The sequence below is a fragment of the Bombyx mori genome, chromosome 3, assembly GCF_030269925.1.
Source record: "Bombyx mori chromosome 3, ASM3026992v2".
Classification (NCBI taxonomy): domain Eukaryota; kingdom Metazoa; phylum Arthropoda; class Insecta; order Lepidoptera; family Bombycidae; genus Bombyx; species Bombyx mori.
The window spans coordinates 7,884,366-7,908,679 of record NC_085109.1 but is presented as its reverse complement, the minus strand read 5'-3'; the positions used below and the strand labels follow the sequence as shown (position 1 = coordinate 7,908,679).

The 24,314-nt window shown below is 34.7% G+C and overlaps 1 long non-coding RNA gene across 1 annotated transcript; it reads right to left on the bottom strand.

The window, feature by feature from the left end:
• Window positions 1-3,226: 3,226 nt before the first annotated feature.
• Window positions 3,227-16,496, bottom strand: LOC110386160 (uncharacterized). Its single transcript, XR_002431388.3, has 4 exons — window positions 16,251-16,496; window positions 9,001-9,079; window positions 8,211-8,239; window positions 3,227-3,452 (listed from the first exon to the last, which is right to left on the bottom strand). It is a non-coding gene; the product is annotated as an uncharacterized LOC110386160 (long non-coding RNA).
• Window positions 16,497-24,314: the final 7,818 nt, after the last annotated feature.

Sequence of the window (24,314 nt, the reverse complement as noted above, 5' to 3'; positions counted from 1 at the left end):
GTAATGCCTTACGGCTTGATGGTTGGCGTAGCCGTTGTAACTATACTGAGGCCTTAGAACGTAAATCTGAAGGTGGGTGGCGCATTTACGTTGTAGATGTCTATGGGCTCCAGTTATCACTTATACCCAGATGGACTGTGAGCTTGTCCACCCATCAAAGCAATAAAAAAAATATATTCGTCAGCTTGTTTTTATATTTCGGCCCATAGTATAAGTGAATTGAAGATGAAAGGGTATGTAAACTCTGGATTTTCGTTTGAGTATGTTAACGGCCATTATATTGTGTTTGCGTAGCTCTTATAGGACCTACGACGTAGCTATGTGCTACAAATTAGAAGAGCTACTTATTGTGTTAGGTCATACTGTTGACCATTATAAATAATTATTAAAGCAAACAATTTAAAATCTGATTACCCTACACACAATTACCGCTTTAAGCTATTTTTTTAATATAGGTATAAGACAGTCGGTTGAGTGGTTAGTTTCTGGGGATGATACTCAGTCGCAGTCAACTTTTTGTGAAAAGATGTTTGTGGTACTAGACGTGCCCCGCGATTTCTTCCCCGTTAAATTCGTAACTCAGAGAGATTAAAAAACGTTGCATTTCAAAGAGACAAAGAGTTGTTCGTGTCGCTCTCCAGGACACAAACTGCCAGTCGAGCTGTAAATCCGTAGGCACGTAAATTTGTCGCGTCTCTCGTATTTAATATAGCAGACGCAACCATGTTATGTAATTTATCATGATAAAAAAAAACCCAGTGTTAATCTACCTTGTTTGTGAGCAAATTTATCCGAATCGGTCTAGAAATTTGTGCGGGAGCTAGTTAGTAACAATGATAAAAACTTTAATATTTATAATTTTAGTAGATAATTCGAGTATATCAGAGGAAGTGTGAAAGTGGCCCCGGTAAGCAACAAATTAAGGAGCGGACGGTTAGCGTGGCATGGATATGTGATGCGTAGAGAGAAGATGCATGTGACTAGGAGATGTATGGAAATGGTAGTGCAAGGTAGAGGGGGAAGAGGTCGACCGAAGAAGACATGGATGGAGTGTGTGAATGACGATATGAGAGAAAGAGGAGTGAGTGTTGAGATGACGGCTGATAGAGAATGGAAGAGAAAAACTAGCTGTGCCGACCCCACTTAGTGAGATAAGGTGGAGAAAAAGAAGAAGAATTTTAGTAGATAATGTTATGTATCCCACTTCGATCTTTTGACTTCTTAAAGGGCCTTTAACCAATAGATTCACAATCGCATCGTATGCTATCTCAGTATGAGTATATTTTATTGTTGTAAACATTATTGTATGTAAACTTCCAAAAAACATCGGAATGATTGTACAAGGCGAGCTTACCTAATTGATGATGTACGCACCGTATTATTTTTCTTTGTTGTATACTTACATACAATTTTTTAAACATAAATTTTTTAGGGGTTATTATTATTTATTTATTTTTTATTGCTTAGGTGGATAGATGAGCTCACAGCACATCTGATGTTAAGTGGTTAATGGAGTCCATAGACATCTACAACGTAAACGCGCCACCCACCTTGAGACATAAGTTCTAAGGTTTCAGGTATAGTTACAACGGCTGCCCCACCCTTCAAACCGAAACGCATTACTACTTCACGGCAGAAATAAGCAGGGTGGTGGTTCCTACCCGCGCGGACTCTCAAGAGGTCCTACCACCAGTAATACATACAGAATAACATTTACTAGGGCCAAGGATTTAAGGAGTTTTTCTTCAAACGACAAAAGCATTTTGGTATTTTGCTAATAGTGTAACATTTGTAAATTATATTTTAGTGACATATTTCTAACAACACATAATCTTCCTACTGGCCTGTTAAAGTAATATTCTGTGTATTCGATTTGCTGTTTATTTTAGCAATATTGCTCCCTAAGCACAGAACACAGTCATGTTTACTAACTTGAAGTAAGTTTTCGCCGCAATCTAGTAAGTTGTAAGCTGCATTTGACGTGCAATTACCTAGCGACTTGAATAGTTCGGAATGTGTGTTCTCGAGTGCTTTGTACGAGATTTTGTACGTTATTTATTGAATTAGATACCTTTAAGAGGAATTTACGGATTTAAAAGACAAATGAATGAGGATGGAGCTTAACTAGTATCGTCGTGTGTCTTACTTATTTAATTAGTCAAAATCTATCTTCAATTGGAATAAAAAGCGTACCTACTTGTGTTTTGACACAAAGAATTATTACCTAGCATTTGGCCAGGTAATAAATATTGTTTCAATGATATGGTAGGAGATAAGATTACAATAAAGACTTCAACTTTATGTCTTAATGAACATGGTGGTACTTACGTTATAATATCTGTGAGTTCCGGTACGATAACTGCATAATACCAGATAAACCGTATACTCATTAACTCCTCTCTGCGTGATGGCTACACAGGGAAACGGAGAGGATACGAAGTACGCCGAGTCGTCAACAGACAAGGCCAGTTCCCCGTCTTTCTCCCGTGCAAGGTAGCCCTTCAGTCTAGCCTGAATTATCATTAGTACAGAATTTTGCGCCTAAGACACTTTATTGCGAAATTGTACTCCTCGATTTATCATGCACCTATTTAGATGTTCAGTATTTACCTTGAGATTTTCTGAAGACTAGAAAGCGTTCACGACATTCAAGCGAAGACAACGCAATGGTACGGTATCCTTCTATTATGTTTGTGCAGCATTGCATGAATTCCAATTTCGCAGCTGTTGTCTATTGTTGATTTTGGATTGTCTATTCTTACCGCGGAGACCGGACAATAATCTCGTCAATGATCTCGCCTCGACGACCCGTCGGTCGGGCATCCTCAGAGTGGTGCCGGGAGTCTGGTTGTAGTGTTGACCGCGGGAACCCCTCTTCTCTGACCGGATTGACCCCGGGCGGAGATCGGACGTTGGGTGAGAGAATGGAAGGCGGAGTCGTTAGGTGCAGTAGGACCCTAAAATATCCCTGGGCCCGCGGTCTGCTCCCAACATCTGCAGACGTGCCCCTTAGGCGCGAATACCTTGTAGAAGGTTCGGCCCCATGCCCGAAAAAAATTATATTGTCTATTCTATCTTATTCGATCTTATTGCTCAAGTTCAACGATATCATTCATAGGGTAAAGTGATAGGTAATGGCGGCTTCTTAGTATTAATCGAGGCGTGGCTTCCTCTATTTTTATTGCCCCCAAAAAAGAAGTTGAGTACGGTAAACAAATAAACAATGTGAATGTAAACTACATTATTGTTTAATTCATAGTTTATTTGTATGCGAGACGCTGGTGGCCAATACAGTCGCCAGAGTAATCGACCGCATTCGAATCCCTTCGCTTCCGCAGCTTAATTGTTAATTCGGTTAATAGCCACAATTGGGAAATCGTTCTGCACTGTACTGAAACAGATGGCTCCTCTTAAGCAACGTTCTCTAATAGCTTATTTTTGCTTCGTTTAACCTGAAGAATTAAACAAAGATAATATTAAATTTTATTGTTCTTATAATATGATTTAATGTACGTTAAATATTACAACAGAAGTTTAATCTGTGAAAAAATAAGTGGGCTTTTTTATTGCTTAGATGGGTGGACAATTTCACGGTTTACATGGTGTTAAGTGGTTAATAGGAATGCACCGGTTGTCATCATATTCGATATCATTTCATGAATGTTCATCACATTAAATTTAAGTATAATAAGTATAAACTTTATCAAAGGTTTATACTTATTAGTATAGTACCGATAATATTTTGTGCATAAGTTACAACACAGCTGCTGTGTTCGTACCTAGGGGATATTAAGTTTACACTGATTAAAAGAGTAATATCTTTATTTTGTTAAATTATGTATGTATAATAAACGAGTCGTGTACCGGGCTCCAAGGGCGTTAGCAAAACAATTAGGAAATGTATTTAGATTTGTTTGTTAGGTTATTTTCCCACATTATTTGCAACCTAGAATTTCTATTATGAGATATTGTTACTTTTATGTTTCAGTAAATTTACCTAATCTATTCTTTACGTCAATTTGATGTTATTTGTTACAATATGTTGATATAATCTACAATATTTTAAGTTATAATACTTTGAGACAGAAATTTCTTAAGACGTTCTGTTATAAGGATTCGGGAATTTCCCTTTTTTTTTAAATAAGTTTTCACAAAATAGGGTTTATTGACTTTTTAATTAATTATCAGTTTAATATAGGATATTAAAGAATACAGTTTTCGAGTTAAACCAACAAACGTGTTGTCGCGACGGAGATCGAAAATGGACTGAAGCTATTAGGAAATATGGTTTATTGCTTGCCACTGAAAATACTGACTGAGCAGGAAAATAGGGCTGTGTCAGCAGTAAAGGCTGCAGCGCCGTCTTATAGCAGTTCAGAATTTCGTAATCACTGTGTTTTTTTTCTGACATGATAAAACGATATTGATATTATCGAAAAATTGTGCGAAACACCTTAAATAAATATCGTCACGGTTCTTTTGTAACGACACTTAGATAGTAGATGTGAAGTCAAACGGTAGTAAATTGAAGTCTCGTACAATCGTAATGATGTGTAAGAGTAAATAATATACACGCCTTATATATTTCAGGGCTCGTCTAAACAAACACAAACAAAGAAAATCTTTTATTTCATTGACGTTGAATTATTTGACTTTCAGTTCTGTTTATTTCCCAGACAAAGAAAAAAAAATGTGTACAGTTAACGAAAATATTTTATGGAACAATTATCTCAAGGACTGTGAGTACGGGCAATCGAATTTCAATTAAATGAATTGGGTGAAACTAGATAATTATCTACTTAATAGTTTTGTTGACCACCATTGGAAATCCGATAGAGTTCATTACATTATGAAAATAGAAGAGATTTTGTTGTTTGTTGAAGCATCGTTAACCAGGTTTTAGAATTAATGAATATAAAATGATTGATTGGTTAATACAACGTTGATTGAAATCAACAAGTTTTTAATTTAAAAATCACTAATTATTTTTTCAGTCCCCGTACGTACACTGCTGGACATAGGTCTACTCCAAGGCTCGCCACAATAATCAATCCTGCACAGCCTACATCCAGCGGATTGCCGCGATTTTTAGCAGATCGTCGGTCCGCCTTGTCCGCCGGGATGCCTACCCACGCTGTACTTTCCGGTGCGTGGTCGCGACTCGAGAACCTTTCGGTCCCAGCGGTCATCCATTCTACGAGAAATGTGCCCCGCGTACTGTCACTACAATCTTGCAACTCTTCGGGCTAAGATATTTCTTTTCTATATATAAAAATGAATTGCTGTTCGTTAGTCTCGCTAAAACTCGAGAGCGGCTGGACCGATTTGGCTAATTATGGTCATGAATTATTTGTGGAAGTTCAGAGAAGGTTTAAAAGGTAGATAAATATGAAAATGCTCGGAATTAAATAAAAATATCGATTTTGCTTTTCCTTTGATATGTCCTCCGTCGGACGGATTCCTTTTGTTTATTTTAAGTTTATTTTATAGAAAAGTTTAGGTCTTTTATTTATCGATTGAGGCACTACGAAGTCTGCCGGGTCAGCTAGTTAATAAATAAATAACTGAGCACATGGAAGAATATAATGAGGATATTGAAATCATTGAACACATTATTTTATTGTGAATAAGATATTTTGTAGTTCATATCCCCCCTTCTTGAGTCGCGTTCCTCATGTCTGAGGGTTGTGACAATCTCCTCCCATTATTGTTGTCTGGATGATGTTTCGCCATCTTCCTCTGTTCTCGGCGGTGTGTATGTCATCGTAGACTGTGGTATCCAAAGTGGTACGGATTTGATCGGATATATATTTGATATATTGCTTGGCTAAATTACGGAACAGAAAAAAGCTAATATTGTTAAGATTCAATATGTATGATAAAGTTTTCTTGTTGGTCTAATATCCTTAGGCGATAAATGTTCTAAATTTATCAGCGTTCGACTTAATGCGCAAAATTTTGACTACAATTTGTTTACCACAATATATTTATTAGGATGTCTAAATACTAATCTAATTTTGAAAAGAAAATGAAATAAATTAAAAATTGTATTTTACGAATGAAACTGCGATTAACATGAAAATAATCTGAATTTTCCGTTCTCCCACATAATGTTTACCTATTTCAATTGCTGATCGTTTCGATTTTGACTGACTGATTCGATAAAGACCCCTGGCTACACTCCATGATCCAAATACACTCCTGGCTGAGCCCTTGCTTGCCCACATGTCCTTGTGAAAATGGAAAGGCCTCCGAGCCACCAGTAATCTCTCAATCATAAATATAAAAAAACAATGTATACAAACAAAATTAACAATGTATACTTAAACAGATTTGATTTACATATGATTTTCAGCAATATAGCATAATTAGCGACATATGCAAAGATCGTCAATCACAAAGCAAACATAGAAGGGATCAAAGACCGGTCGCCTGGTGTAATTGTGCCTTTGTGATGCTCGCAAAAGTTTGGCGACGCGACCGCAAGTGCTTGATTGTGTCCGACGCTTGACGTGGGTGATATCTTAATTAGCTAGACGTACGATTTATTTAACATAATTAACTAACCTTTTCTTTACGGCCTTTTTATGTATTGAATCAAAATCTTAATATCGAAGGGTGAAAATCTATTTGGTTTTATCGGCATTTCGCTTATTATGCGACATTTATCTTTGTATGGTATTGGTATCATTATCAATAATTCGATGCTTTGAATTGAATGAAGTTTTTAATTGAAAATTAAGTTTACCCCATTCAAATGGGCTGAAGAAGTTTTTTTGTTATGATATTTTTTCCAAATTTTAACCTTGAAATGGCTCTTCTGTAACATTCCAAAAATGTCGCTTAAACCAAATAGTTAATTAAGGTTTTTATTTGCTTAATGTAAACATGTTGTTAGTTGATTTTAAACATAATGCTTTACTGTTTCTTTTATCATAATTTTGGAGTAAACATTACGCTACCAGGTAATTAGTTACTTAACGAATTACTCTGTCGCGAACTTCGTTAAATTTTCATGTTATCAATTAAGTTAGTGTAATTTGGTGTCTTTGATTAGCATAAGATTTGCGACAGCGCTTGAAGTTGACTTGAGATTAGAATGAATGTTTTATTTCTCAACAGAACGTTGTTTGTTCTTGTACATATTTCTGTTGTTTAAATTGTTATTTATTTAAAGATATTTTGAATAGCCTCCCTAGATTAAAATTTCTTAACAGTTTCAAGAATATTATTCTATCATTATATCTGTCATATACATATTTCTTGTTCATTTCTACACTTATCATTCAGAAATTCTTGTTCATACAAATTTTGTCTAAATAAATCAGTATCATGGGTTTCGTAATGTAAATTTTGACTCTAATTTCTTCGTTTTTTGATAAGGTTTCGTCTTCTGGCTTTTACCAGTTGGGAACTTATATTTGAAAATGAAATGAATATTGAAAATTAATATGTGGCCGTATTTAACGAATCTTATCCGCAAGAACTTTTTATTCAAAATAGATACAAATTAAAGCAATAACTTTAAGCACTATTATTACAATAGTATGTATTATAATAGTAACTATTTTTGTTGGCCATGATATTTTGAAGAGCCCACGAGCCATTTAGTCTTAAGCAATCTTAGTAGAAATAATACGCAGTAATTGGAACTATAGCTTTTAGCAATGAAGACAAAAAGCAAGTTGATAATTATGGAAATCTTAATTACAAATTTATGTTAATTCTTGATGGAGCGTAGGCCCTGCTAGGAAGGATAAAGCTCGTTCACAAAGGTAAAGATTGACTGAACTAAATTAGCTTGGCTTTATATTGAATTAAAGTACCGGAATAATGATTTCAAAAATTACATACTACAAAATGCCAACTAAAAATTATTTTACATATTAAATTCATATTTCATGGTATTTGTGTTGAGATTTAAAAAAAAAAACACATAAAGGACAACGTTTCCGATATTTTTGGATCTGTATTTTATTAGCATGAATTTCGGAAAGGCATTCTGTTCATACCAAAATCCTATAGAAGTAGAAGGAGGTAGGTATATTCCGAATAAAATACAGACTTTTTTGTTCTGGGAAAGCAACAGAGTCGGTTTTGTAAACTAAACTAATGATTATTATTTGAAGTAAATTCTCACAACCTACGTTACTCTTGTGCCGCTCAGGAAAACATTTGCTGAGGTAGTTAATTTTAATAAAAAAACTTACCATTGTTTGGAGATATCTCAATGTTTCCGCTGAAAATAAATTAAGTTTTCAATAATAATACGAATTTACACACATAATGTTTCGTTACATTTTATTTCGTATATGAATTACATACAGTCCATCCATTTATTACAGTTATAACTCGATACTTTGCGGCCTCACGATCGCAATAAAAAATGTAATTGGGATCGACCCCCTACATTTTCATAAGTGTATCCAACTAGCGAACCTTAAACCCAACAAATGGAACTCATAAATGTTATGATCGCAATTTATTTAACAGTTCACATTGTAGTACGGTTTTGATGTTTATTTTCCTATTCAGTTTTAAGGGGTTTAAGAACTGTTTTATTTTAATTTTATGAAAGGATAGATCATTAAAGGTTTTATCGGCAGCATGTGTAGGTAAACGACAAAGGGAAGATCTTCCACCGAGCGGGTTAAATTTGCTAGGTAGATCAACGGTCCGAATGTTGTTGTTTGGAACTTGTATAAAGTGCAAGCTTATCTTGAAAATGTCATAAGCGAGATTCAGGCATCTGTCAAATATCGTTCCGTTGTATGATGGCTACCCGCCACACATGGAAGCATAAGCTACACTGTTTCCAGCAACATATACGTAAACAAGATTTATATTTATATCAATATAGTCACCTCCTTCAGTCGCGCTCCTTATATGTGACGGTGATAAACACTTTCATCTATAAGTTTCATCCTCACGATGTGCATTCTAGTTTTGTCTTCGGCTACTTTGAAAGCCATAGACGCTAGAATCAACAGTGGTACGTACCTAGTCAAACCAAAACCTGTGCACCCGCGAACTTTCTTCTTCGGTTTTTCCAGTAATCACTAGTTTTTCAAAATTGTCTCTGTCTTTGTTTGTTCGATTGGTATAGTAGTTGTCCCAAAAAGTTAGCATTGAACATGAAAAAAAGCTTAAATTGTATAAAAAACTACGTACTTGTGTGTAATCTGTACGATTAAATACAAGATTTTTTATCAGCGCGTATTGGTGTGATAGTCTTACGGCCCACTCGGTGTTAAATGGTTACCGGGGCCTATTGTTATCGTAATGAATATCGCTATCGTCCACCTGAGCCACTAAGTTGAAATGCATTTGAGAATGGCTATCCCACCCTTCGGATCTGAATAAATTATTTGAATAGACAGTTGCACTTTAGTTCCATTAGACCGTAAGTACTAAGCTACTCGATAGAGAGATACTGGAATTGGTAATAATCAGTGCTCAAGATATGAAAAAGGGGAGGTGTAAATAAAGGAGAAAGAGACTGTAAGCTTTATTCTTATAAATATCGTTGTTTTTTGAAAATTATTTTATGTTTTTCCATTTTATTTTTATTTTATTTGTTTGTAATACAATTATTTGTTTTAAAATCTAAATTAGAGCAATTAAATTGTGAATTAGATTTTCCTAGAATCGATAAAATACGAGCCTGTCAAAATTAAGTTATCGGGAGAGTAATTTTTGTACCATTTTGCGTACAATTTGCTTTTAGTCACAAAATGGACTTTATAATGTCGGTATTTAAATTTGAATAATGTGGTATTTAGGGGCATTGTCGAGGGGAGCCTCGGAGGAGTAATCTGTTTAATTTGGCCTGGCTTTCGGTGAGCCCGCATCCATGAGTTTAAGACGTCTTGCGTTACTCATAAATCCGAGACAATGCGGTGAGAGTCTGGCAATTGCTACTAATTACTCGTACTCTTTAAAATTTTGTCAGTGAGTCGCGTTTCCGATCCGGTGGTAGATTCTGCGAAGCACTGCTCTTGCTAGGGTCAGTATTAGCAACTCTCCTGTTTGAGCCCCGTGAGCTCACCTACAAACGTTAGGGCGAAGCTGAAATAGCTTCGCAAGGCTATCATCATAGGTTTAAAAAAGAAATGTTATTCGAGAAAAATACCTATTTTTCACACTTAGTACGTGCAAGATGGCGTTTTTTACTGAGAAAATAAACATGGATTTCTCAAGACTTTGATAAAACATGGCTAATGTAGCTTGATTTGTATCTCACGTTTCTATTAAATATACGCAAATTCTAATGTAAAGCAGATAACGTAGATTTTTCACTGCTAATTAAAAGTCCCGAATCTAGGGCAGCGAAATTGTTTTCCGTCTTCCAATTCCTTTGTGAGAATTCAATTTATTTGGACTACATGAATTTATTTATGTTTTCCGTAATTAACTTACAGTTAACGTTGTTCAGTAAATACCGACGGGCTATTCTATTTTTTATGGAATAAATGAGCTTATAAAATACATCCGATGTAAAACACCACCACTAGTATGTCACTTGCTTACATTGTAGGTTATTCGATTTTCAATGAATTTAATATAATGGCTGTCATATATTGCTTTGATATAATAACGTCAGGTAAATTGTTTTTTTTATTCCTATCTATGCTGGTAGCCTTGAGAGGCTATGATAGCGTAACGGAGTGCGTAGGTGAGCTCACGGGGCTTTAACCAAAGGACGTTGCTAACACTAATCCAAGTAAGAGCAGTTCTTCGCAAAATCTACCACCGGATCGGAAACTCGACGTACTGAGAAGATCCGGCGAGAAACTCAGTGGGCTCACGTACTTTGATTACGGAAGCGTGCTTTTATAATAAGATTTTTGTTCCAATGTTAGGATTTTATTGTTAAGTAAAAAGTGTACCAATCATGAGTCTAATAATTCCATTTTTTATAAGTATACCGCGAGATTTAACTCCGCGATCGCAGTGTTATCTGGCCTTAGCGCTGGAACACTAGTTTCATACTTCAATGCGACATGGTCGCATGACCTCTTATCGTGGTCACAGCAAACAACAATCTTACAATTTCTTGTTCTAGTTGAGATAACTCTACCCTTTACATGTACTTCAGCACTATTCTATTCACTATTCAGATACGACGAAATAATGCGAGCTCCGTTATCATTTGATTTAATCTATATATGTATATATAAAAATGAATTGCTGTTCGTTAGTCTCGCTAAAACTCGAGAACGACTGGACCGATTTGGCTAATTTTGGTCTTGAATTATTTGTGGAAGTCCAGAGAAGGTTTAAAAGGTAGATAATTATGAAAATGCTCGGAATTAAATAAAAATAACAATTTTGTTTTTCCTTTGATGTGTCTCCCGTCGCACGGATTCCTTTTTTTTGTTTTAATTTTATTTTATACAAAATCGATTGAGGCACTACGAAGTCTGCCGGGTCAGCTAGTATCGAATAAAAATGTTGTAAGATTACCAAGATATAAGAACCTTATCATCCGAGAACAATAAATATTAGAAAAATAACAAAGCGTATATTATATGTGAAAATGTAGGTGAACCGTATATAAATGTTTCTAATGTAATTTACTATTTTTATCGTGACATCAAATGCGACGTTTAATTTTCTGTGTGATTTTCTCATAAAATATTTTCAACAGCAAATGTCCAATTTAAAAGAGGTTGATCGTGCTTCATGGAGATGAACAAATGTCCTTTAGTGGAAATGTGACATTAATGAGCGTCACTGTCAATCTGACGGCCGGGATTTATTCAGTTCCGTACGAATGCTGTGAATTTTTTTTTTATCCCAAAGCGCGGAGAATGTAATTAAGATGAATTTGTGTTTCAAATGTTTTTCTTTTAGTATTTCTATTACGTATTTAAGTTCTATAAGCTTCTGACTATAGTTAATGTTATAATATTAAATAAGACTTTAATATATTGCTCTGTGAAGACAAAGAAACCCCGTTTCAAGTTTATTTTTATAGTAAATTCATTCACAATTCTATATATAAAAAAATATTTTATGCAGAATACACACAGTCACAACTAACAGTACTTTTGAGGTCTTGGAGTTTGTTTGATTTAGGTTTTCATCTTCACGAGAAGTGGCTCTCAGATGTTGCAATTATGAAATCCATCAGTGTGCTCTCATAGTACATACAGCACACCTGTAAATTTATCATATTGATTAAGTTTCATTTTATTTTTGTAAGTGGAAATTTCACAACAATGCAAGTTGATGTTCAAGAGGGCGGACGAGGTTGAGTGGCGTCGTGTCAGCGACACTCGAGAGGATACTTCGCGCTCGTATGTGTAATCTATGACGAAACTATCTTAACAATGTAATTGATGATTACTATACTTTAAACCTGTTGGAATAGCATTTAGAGGGATATTTTTTTTATTAATTATAGCATAGCGCGCTCAGCTTTCAGACATGAGTTTACAATTCCCTTACATCAATGTATAAAGTTTATCTCTTCAAACCAGAATAATGAAGGTAGAAATTTCGAGAAGATTATGATTAGAACATAGGGTCCTAATATTTCTACTAATTCGTTTGCTTCATGGCGAAATATCTGAATTTTAATTTCAGCTATGGGACTTATAATTTATTATGATGGGATTACTTTATTATGCAAATATATCAATTACCGCCTAATTATTGATTATAAAAAGAACTGTAAATTTATTATTGAAGAAAGAAGACAAAGTTTTCTCCATGATTTTTTATCACTTTAATTATTGTATTGACAAAGTCTTAAAGATTTTGTCTGTTATTGTGGAGAATTTTGAACAGTTACAATTAGGTATTACGTATTGTTTCTTCCCTGAGAACAGTACAAACTGTTTGTATCTCGAATAAAAAAGATGAATGTATCGATAATGTTTATGCATGTAGCGCTCCCTAATTTTATGGTAATTAGACATTTGCACAGCCAAACAACTCAAGCGTTACGTTTGAATAATAAGTGCTCTTTTATCGCGTCAATCTAAAACACTTTCTTTTTTTGTCTGAACGAACCACGCCACCCTAAAGGGAGGGAATAATTCACGCAAACAACAATTTCAAAGGCAACAAAAAGAAAAATATTACGTTTGTATTTTTAGAATTGGTGAAAGTAAGAATGTAGGAAAGTAAAAAATGAGTTATTTGCCAGGATGTCGAGTAGTCTTTGTTTTTGGCAAAGCTGTCAAAATTTTACTTTCCTTATCTAAATTTGCTCTTCGTTAGATTGTATTGTTGTTCTAGAAATAAATAAAAAAAGATGCCGTGAAACAAAATAAAGAAGACACAAAACTTAAGGTTTCCTACATTAGTATGCGATTGAAGCGTTCACTTGTATTTTACAATGTTAAAATGGAGTTTCCTTTAAAAAAGGTCTAATTAGTTCAACGAAATCAATCAGTAAGTGTAGTTAGTTATTCAGGTAAACTATATATTTCGCAAATTTCCATTTATTTAATAATTATATATTAATACGTGAAGCAAAAACTTTGCACCCCTTTTTACGAAAATTGCGCGGACGGAGGAGTATGAAATTTCTCACACTTATAGAGAATTTATAGAAGGAGTGCACAATACTATTTTTTTTATAAATAATGCATAAAGGATACTTTAAATCAATAAAGAAAACATTACACATACTACCATGTATTTGACACAACACATGCCTACATTAAAATATACTATTTGCTTACTGTCAATTGGGAAACTTTTATCATTGTTTAAAGTCTGTGGTCGAATTGAAAATAGATTAATATTGTTTGTCTTTAATATTATTGATCTATAGCGCAGTTTTGGCGAATACTGTGATTATATTATCGAATTATAATAGTGTTTGACAATAGAACCATAACAATGCTCAAACATATAATTTCAATTAATTATAGTCGAATTTCGACTACTGCGGGGCCACTAGTAATTATAGAACGACCAACAGAAAAAGGACACGAAGTAATACGAACTTAAATTCATTAGTTATTTCAAATTTTACTGAACTTAATATTAAGCTTTCAATCAACTTGAAAGCTTGTCTAATTAGTTTACTAATTTCTCGCCTTTTTATGCTAATGAGTGCAATCTAATATCAAAACATGTCTCGGTGAATAATAACGAAAATAAACACGTCTTGCCTTATAACGTCAGTTTTCCGATATTTTTGCTCCTTCCAGAATATTCTGGTCACGTATTTGGTATGCGGATACCAATAGTGGAACGTGCTTTGTTTTTGATGCATAATTTTCTTCCTGTTGTTAGTTATTCGTGAGTCGATGAAATACGCGACTTCGTGTTGAGTGAGTACTTTGTTACTTTACTGTCAACGGATGATCATGAAAATTTGCAAAGAAGTGTTTTCAGCTGAATTTGTTCGTATAATAAAATTAAATCATAAACACGGAAATAAAGTAAAAATCGTCTTCATTCAGATAGTAATATGACATTATAATTCGAAATCGCTGAAAGTATAATACATTATATTGTATACTTAGAGAAAATAAGGAGCACGTGTGATTTATCTCAGCTACACGTGAAGACTTCATTTATTAAGTAATTTTTTTCCATTAAGCACAATTTTTTTCCATTTTATGAGATGAAGAGAGTAAAAAATGTCGGCCACCGAATATTTTGCTGAATAAAATTTTATTGTTTGAATTTGTCTTTTTATTGTAAACTTGATTTTAAAGTTTCTGTTTTTCATAATACAGTTAATCTTGAACTGTGAAGAGGGCTCTTATCATGTATCTATATCTATACTAATCTATATCTATACTAATCTATATCTATACTAATATTATAAAGAGGAAAGATTTGTTTGTTTGTTTGTTTCGAATAGGCTCCGAAACTACTGGACCGATTTGAAAAATTATTTTTCCATTAGAAGCCGACATTGTCCCTGATGAACATAGGCTACTTTTTTTAATATTTTTTTTTTTTTGTTTCATGTGTGTTTTAATGTTTCCGAAGCGAAGCGAGGGCGGGTCGCTAGTAGTTACATTATAATTTGCCTTGGCCTTATTGACTCGAACTCAAACGAAGTTTTCTACAGTTCTAAAGAATTCACTGTTTATTTTCATGGCATAAAGCAGTCGGATACGTTGAAAGCCTCCGATTAGAGTGTCACCCAGGGGATTACAGACGTTCACCTGGCTCGCTCTACTCGTTTATTGAACGATCTATTTTATTTACACTCCCAAAACATCTATCTGCGCTTTGATGTTCGAAAATCGTTCATGTTGTAGAGGTGATCTCGATTTTTCGACACGAAAAATTGTATTTGATTTTTGATGGACTGGATATATCATTTTCTTCTAAACATTTGTTTAGTTTAGTCAAGAAAATGTTATGTTGATCAAATTCTTGGAAATCATTGGAAAAGTTTTATCTTCTATCTTCTATATAGATAAATGTGAATTGCTGTTCGTTAGTCTCGCTAAAACTCGAGAAAGACTGGACTGATTTGGTTAATTTTGGTCTTGAATTATTCGTGGAAGTCCAAAGAAGATTTAAAAGGTAGATAAATATGAAAATGCTCGGAATTAAATAAAAATAATAATTTTGTTTTTCCTATGATGTGTCCCCCGTCGCGGCGTTGGACGGATTCCTTTTGTTTGTTTAGTTTATTTTATACAAAATCTTAGGTATTTTATTTATCGAGTGGTAATATATCGATGATTGAGGCACTACGAAGTCTGCCGGGTCAGCTAGTATTCTATAAAATCTCAATTTTATATACACGATTCTTGCGAGTCACGAGTTTTTATATATAGAGATAGAAGATAGATAATAATAAATATTGAGCCTTTATATTTTCCTACTTTTTATTTATCTTTTTCTTAATTTTCTTTCAATCAAGAAAAAAAAATATTTTTCCCTTAGAAAAAGAGGATTTCGTTTTTTTATTGAAACTTAAATGATTCCGAATCTGCATTTATTTCTCAAACTTACTTCATAAATAGAAAAGTTATAGATAGTCAGATTAGATCAAAAGGAATTATTTTATCAGACTTTAGCAATTGAGCATAGGACTTTACTGAAAACATGCAGAAATAGTACATTAAATACGATTTAAATGAAAATGTTAATCTTTTTTTGTTTGTTTTTAATTTAATATCATTACAATATAGAACTTTACTTGGATACACAATTAGTATCGTAATCAGTTGTAGTACGAATATTATACGCAATAACTACGAACTACAATACAAACATTAATATACCACTGCTGATTAAAATAGTTTGTCGTTACTTACATTGTTGTTGTAGGCTTATTGGTCAGTTAATTCGTCTGTTTACTCAACCAGGAAAGTTCAATTCCATTTTTTTGTATTCTTTTTCTTTTCTTTTTAGCTTTGTTCTTTCTTGTCTCATTGCCACTTCTGTGTTTGTTTTTGTCATCTTCTTGTCTGGGTGGTTGTCATTCTCGTCATTGATTTTATGATTTCAGTCTTCCGTAGGTTTTACCACGTGGCCTGTCAATTTCCTTCGAAGTTTTATTATAGTCATTGTAGCATCGTCTATTTTTTATATTTCCTGATCCTTTCACTCTTATTAGTTACTTTTCTCCATTTGCAATCTGGCAAATTTGTAATTTTTTGGTTTGTGTTCGCGAGAGTGTAAGTTTTTAATTTTGTTTTAATTTAAATAAGGATCAAGCAATTATGCATAATGCTGAATAATTAAATACTATTATGTTAACTATTCTAAAAATATTAAGGTTTATTTTAAAGCAAGCTCGACTTTATTAGAAAGGATCGTGAATTTTTACGGCTTGGAAAGGTATTGATGGCGTTTATTTTACGATGGTGCTTATCATAAAATTTATTTAAGTATCTGAAATAAAATGTTTTAGTGAAAATGGCTCGAAGCTTGCCTATGATGCTCAAGATTAAATCCTGAAAGCCTTGACTTTTTTCTTCATAAAAGGATAAATTTGGAAGGAGTCCTAAACAGTAGGCAGCGGTTCAGCCATGCTCCTGGTATCGCTTATTGGCCATTGATTCAGTGGATATTTCGAGAGGTGCTGTGTTTCGGACTGACTTGGAAGGTAAAGTTAAATTGGCTTTCAAAATGTTGCGAGAGCTGAAGAGGGCAAGTTGCAACTTCATTCAGTTCGTACAATTTAACTCCACAGAATACAGATTAAGTGAAGGTTATTTTATGATATTATCGTATTATCGATGGTGATTATATTACCATTTGAAAAACACTTAATTTTTTTTTTTATAATACCTACAAGGTTGCCCATTGACCACTTTAGGTAACCTGATTTTAATTGCCTAAAAGTCGATTCGAAAAGGGTCTTTCCAATTCTGTGTCCTCATCTCATGAATCTGGATCTCATTTTAATCCTTAAGATATGAATGCCGTATATATTAAGCAATAGCTATGTTTTGGAATTTCTCCCTAAAGGCAGCCCTTATACATGAGGGCAGTCCTTAGCAGAAGGCCTCGACTAAGTTGTACCCCTACCATTGCTGATGTCCACGAGCGACGGTGCCAGCCATCAGGTGAGCAGTGTGATCGTCAGTCTACAAGGGCAAAAAAATATATCTTTCTGAATTACAAATATGAAGCGGGGGAAATCGTGGAGCACGTCTAGTGTATCTTTATGAAAATTTACAGTCTAAAGAACGAGAAATAATAAATGTAAGTAGGGCTACTATAATCATCAAGAATATCATTGTTATTTTCTTTTAAGATTTGATGACCTGGTAATATTTTATTTTTATAGTGCTATTATGTCAGAGACATTAATGACAGTATTTGAAGAGTTTCCAATAAATATCACGATTATTTCGGTTGCTTGACGCCTTGAAGCTATTTATTTTAATATACGATTGGAATCGACCACAAAACTGTTCGCGAAAAACAAGGTCATGATCTATTTGTTTTATTAATGTTTTCCGCCTTGAAATTTTTAACGGTTTCTCTAAAACGTTTATTTTATAAATGTAACCAATAAAAATACTCTGGGCTTATTTTAGCATGTCAAATATAACTTTGGGATTTTGTATAATTTATTTAGGACTCCACTAATAGTCGAAAGCAAATTATACTTTTGGAACATTTTCCTCTGCACGTGATAAAATTTTCGGCTTTCAGAATATAAAAGTAAATAATTTTTATTTAAAGTCTTATGTAATATTTAGGACACGTTTACGAACCGAATTATTCAATTCAATTTAAAAAAATATTTTTATTTTTTTATTTTTATTGCTTAGGTGTTTGGACGAGCTCACAGCCCACCTGGTGTTAAGTGGTTACTGGAGCCCATAGACATCTACAACGTAAATGCGCCACACACCTTGAGATATAGTTCTAAGGTCTCAGTATAGTCACAACGGCTGCCCCACCCTTCAAACCGAAACGCATCACTGCTTCACGGCAGAAATAGGCGGGGCGGTGGTACCTACCCGTGCAGACTCACAAGAGGTCCTACCACCAGTAATTACGCAAATTATAACTTTGCGGGTTTGATTTTTATTGCACGATGTTATTCCTTCACCGTGGAAGACAATCGTGAACATTTGTTGAGTACGTATTTCATTAGAAAAATTGGTACCCGCCAGCGAGATTCGAACACCAGTGCATCGCTCGATACGAATGCACCGGACGTTTTATCTTTTAGGCCACGACGACGACAAAAATATTGGCATAGTTATTATGAGCTACAAATTTAATAACAAATAATGATACATTTTGAAATGAGGCAAAACTGAAACTAAAATGAGAATATAAGCTCTCAGAAATTAGATTAGAATTAGATCGCAAAGAGAATTAGGCAACTTTGCAGTTCGATTAAAGTTCTTAGGTATTTAAATCGTATTACTAGCTCTAAAGTGAAATAGAGATAAATTACGTGATACAATAAGTCTACAAATACAATTAAAATATACAAATCTTTAGACAAGATGTGTTGTAATTATTTATATTGAAACGAATAATTCATACGTTTTTAGACGGCCATTTTCATATTATTTTAGATTATTACTATCACTACTGATAGATTTGATTAACTCTTTAACTCTATGATAAAAATGTTCATTAATTGTAGATTGTTTATGTCAAGAAAACGATTGATTTATAGGCAAAAGTTTCTGTTTGTATAAATATGAGTTTTTTATTTGCTTCAAATGAGTAAAGAGCTCACGGTTAATCTAATTTTAAGTAGATAGCGGAGTCCATAGACAAAGTATCAGCTACATTAAGGGTTAAGGTCGAAGCCTGAATAGTGTTAACGTTTGCCTTACCCTTGAAACTGGAATGTATGATAAAAGTAGGCAGGATAGTCCAGATATATCCAGTCGTGCGGGGTCACAATACTTCACTAATAATTACGGAAAATTTAAAATAGCTGTCGCTGGTTTGATTTTTTATATTATTTTATTGGATTTGGTAACCTGGATGTAGTAGCTTTACTTAATAAGAGTGCACCGGGTGTCCTTAACCCCTGGGCTATGGCGACTTTAGCTTAAGTAGGGGGACCAGCTTAAGATCTCCGAAATGTAACTTTTAATTTATGAAAAATCGTAATATTCTAATTTAATTTAAATAAGATAGGTTAGCTACCGAGCCAAGTGATTTTAAGAATATTCAACTCAGTCTTTGCTGACGTGAAGTAAGTTAATCAATCAAAAGTATGAGCCCATTTATTGTACAGAAATTTACGTACTTTAATCTCACCCTTACCCGCCAAGATAAGGTTCGTTCAGTAAACTTAAATAGCTACGATCAACTTTCGCCTTACCTTAGTAAAACCTGTTATATAAAATTTGCATAGAAATTAGTTTTGTTTACTCCTCTTGGATCCGAAAGCGTGTAATAGGATTCTCATAAACTGCTCGATCCTAATTGTCACCTATCTATGCAGATAAATGTTCAGCAGTTCGAAAAAGTTATTTGATTCTGCCAACTTTGACTTTGACGTAATGGGGTGTTGCTGGTATCATTGAAAATACTAGATGATGACCGAGTTTTGCTCGGTTTTTTTTTTGATGATGCAATCTTGTTGTGTCTTTAAAGCGGTGAGTTGCCCTCAATTAAGAAAAGTAGTATTATTATTCGTCAATAGATGTCGGGAAGAGTTGATTATTGAAAACACGAATAAAACAACATTTTCTGAAAATAAATCGTAGCTAGATTGATTTATCGCCCCCGAAATCTCCTGTATACCTATTAAATTTTATGAAAATCGTTGGAGCCGTTTCCGAGATTCAGATTATATATATACAAGAATTGCTCGTTTAAAAGATATTTTGTTGTTTTATTAATATCCGGCATTATCCTGAGTTCTAAATATTACAATATTTACATTAAACTAATATTTAAATATGTATTTAAACATATTTTTTATAATAAGCTACTCTTAGTTACTGTATTTATAAATCATTAAGGTAATTGGATAAAAAGTTTTGTAATGTAATCAACTTCACTTTCACAAGCTGTTTGAGGTCAGCAATAATTGAAATCCATCATTACCGAATTGAATCGAAGCACTCTGCGAAAGTAATGAGCTTAATCCGGCAATTTTATTTGTACTCTGTGCTTCTGACTTCTGATCAAAATTGAACATTGAATTTCAAAGTTAAAGGTTTTTATTATTTTTTAAATTAAAATATGTGCGGATAAAAAACAAAAAGCAAACGGATATTTTCGAAAGTTTCTTTTTGTGAATTAATTATACGATTTATATTATATAATTTATATGACAATTTTTTTTTTATTGCCCACCTAATGGTTAGTGGTTACCGTCGCCCATGGACTTCAGCAATGCCAGGGGCAGAGCCAACCCACTGTTTACATATGACAGTAAAATGTCCTTGAATGTTTCTAAAAGCTGTACAAATAACATTGGAATAGGAAAACGATTCTTAATCTAAAGCTACAGAATAGGAGACATTTGAAAGGAGACCTTTAGTCGTTATTATTCCGGCTAAGTACTTAACGAGAAAGGTTGAACGAAATATGCCGTCCGAGTATCCCCGAAGGTTTCCACGTTACGGCCTGGCCACGGGGATCGGCGGTGCGAACAGCGAAGCGGTGGACGAGGCGACCATTCGCGCAGCACCGTTTGCAGGCCACGGGTACTCACGTTCGCCGCCGCGACTAGTAAGGAAGTCCGACAGCGAAATGTCTATATCGAAATTATCTCGATATTGCTTACAAATTAATAGTTTTTTGGTTCAGGACCTATTATTTGGAAAAGATTGTGAAGTACATGATTTGAATAAGAAGCGGAGTATACCTATAGATGGAGAATTCCACAAGAAGTACGAGAAATACTTTGGGTGGCTAGACTTCCAAATAGCTGGTCTAGCTAGTATTTCAGCTATTTTTTTTTTATTGCTTAGATGGGTGGACGAGCTCACAGCTCACCTTGTGTTAAGTGGTTACTGGAGCCCATAGACATCCACAACGTAAATGCGCCACCCACCTTGAGATATAAGTTCTAAGGTCTCAAGTATAGTTATAATGGCTGCCTCACCCTTCAAACCGAAACGCATTACTACTTCACGGCAGAAATAGGCAGGGTGGTAGTACCCACCCGTGTGGACTCACAAGAGGTCCTACCACCAGTAATTACGCAAATTATAATTTTGAGGATTTCATTTTTATTACACGATGTTATTCCTTCACCGTGGAAATCAATCGTGAACATTTGTTGAGTACGTATTTCATTACAAAAATTGGTACCCGCCTGATATTCGAACACCGGTGCATCGCTCAACACGATTGCACCGGACGTCCGTTAGTTAGGCCACGACGACTTTAAAAATATAAAATAAAAAATAAATAAAAAATATAAAAATTTCGGCGTTAATTTTTCGCGGCGAAAACAACTAAACTCATTTAATCACTGTACTATTCGCCGCGACTACCGCTCGACTCCGTGGCTCGCGCCGTCCGTATTCATGCATTTGTTTTGCTCGCCCGCCGCATCGCGCGATTCGCTCGGTACATTTCGCCGGTCGCTTCGCCGGTCGCCGGTGCGCGTGGCTTGTTAGGTACATTTCTATGCTCTTATTTTAGTCGCTAGACGCTTCGCCGTTCGCACCGCGCGAATATTCGCATCGGCGAATGTCCCGTGGCCAGGCTGTTATAGAGCTGCAATTACCATAATCCTTCCGCAAATGTATTCGGTGCACGCGAGTAGCCCTTGTTCGTCTTAATTACGGCCGTTATGATGGACGATTTTGTCTATTCTGAATACTGAATTAAATTACCGTTTTGAATCTCATTAGCTGAACGTTATCATTACAATTTAAATTACGAAATCACTTGATGAGAATTGATTTCTGATTTACATTTCCGTGTTGTCTTTGTGAAACGACATGTACGACTCTTTAGACAAGATTCGTACTTAACTATTTATATTGAAAGGAATGTTTCGTACGTTTTTGGATGGCCATCTTGATAGATTCATCTTATTTTGTCGTGTATTATTTGACGCAATTGAGTTTTCTACTATTGATAGAAGTGATTAATTCTAATGTTTTCTGCCGTGAAACAGTAATGCGTTTCGGTTTGAAGGGTGGGGCAGCCGTTGTAACTATACTTGAGACCTTAGAACTTATATTTGACCGTGGGTGGCGCATTTACGTTCTAGATGTCTATGGGCTCCAGTAACCACTTAACACCAGGTGGGCTGTGAGCTCGTCCACCCATCTAAGCAATAAAAAAAAATGTTCATAATTTGACGATCGTTTATGTCACGGAAACAATTGATAAGTAGACAAAAAAAATTCAGTTTGTACAAATATGAGAGTTTTTTTAGTTGCTTCAAATGAGTAATTAGCTCACGATACTGTGACTATTACTGTATTCAAACTTTGACTACTGCTAAGCTATATGTTCGACATTCTACTTTAGTATCGAATCGGTTGAGTTGCATTTTTTTTTTAAATGTAATTGTACAAAGCAGGGCTATCGTTTATATTCTATGTCAAAAAACAATAGGAATAGCTTTCGGAACATTCAATAGTACATGCTAGTGAGAAGAAACTATCAAAAACGAATCGGACCCAGCCCTTTTTGCTTTGATTTGATTTTGATGCGATCGCTACGAAACTAAATAAGATTCCCCTTAAGGCTAATCCGAAGATTTCGTGTAAATTTTATCGGACTCAGTCCAGCCGTTTCTGAGTATGACGAGTTCTGAGTTCTGAATATAGCGATGATATTCATACTTATCAATGTCACGTTGTATTATAAGACTTCAGATTTTGTACTCAATTAATTAAAGGCGTATTTACTGCCTTTACAGCATTTTCTTTCATTTTTATTTTTATTTTTTTTATTGCCAAATTGTCTGGACGAGCTCACAGCCCGCCTGGTGTTAAGTGGTTACCGGAGCCCATATACATCTACAACGTAAATGCCACTGCCCACTTTGAGATATAAGTTCTAAGGTCTCAATATAGTTACATTATTACTATACTTATACTATTATATACTTATTATATACTATATATACTTATTACTATACTATAGTTACATTATTACTATACTCTTTTCAACTGGTGGTAGGACCTCTTGTGTGTCCGCGCGGGTAGGTACCACCACCCCGCCTATTTCTGCCGTGAAGCAGTAATGCGTTTCGGTTTGAAGGGTGGGGCAGTCGTTGTAACTATACTGAGATCTTAGAACTTATATCTCAAGATGGGTGGCGCATTTACGTTGTGGATGTCTATGGGCTCCAGTAACCACTTTACTCCAGGTGGGCTGTGAGCTCGTCCAAACACCAAAGCAATAAAAATAAAAAAATACTCAGTATAGTTATAGTTACATATATTTAAGGACGTAACGTAACATAACAGGAAGGCTATTCTATGAATTTGTTAGCGGCAGTTGTAGGTATCTATGATTTCGTAAATACTTGCAAATGGCGAGGCACACAATGAGATCGCGATAGGCCGGTGTTACGTGAAAATATAGCGGAGTCGCTGAATAAATTCGAACTTTCATTTTCTGCATTCATCTTTATTCCAAGTAAAGATAGGATCGTGGACTAAATCGGATTTCTCTGATGATATTGTTTAAACCGGCAGCTAAGGGTAAGGTCAGAGAATGGAAACAGCGTCGGGACCGGATCTCCTCAAGCTTTAGAGCCGGAATTTCCGTGTAGGAATGTACTTCCTAATGCTGAGTGCGTGAAATTGAGTTACTCGTACGTAGTTATAATCCGATACCGGTCGGTACATGTGAATTTCAAACTGAATTTACTCAACTATAAAATGATGGTAGGTCAACGTCAGTGAAGTTTTTATTATCGACATTATTTTTATGTTCGGTTGAAACAAAAGTAAAAAACAACC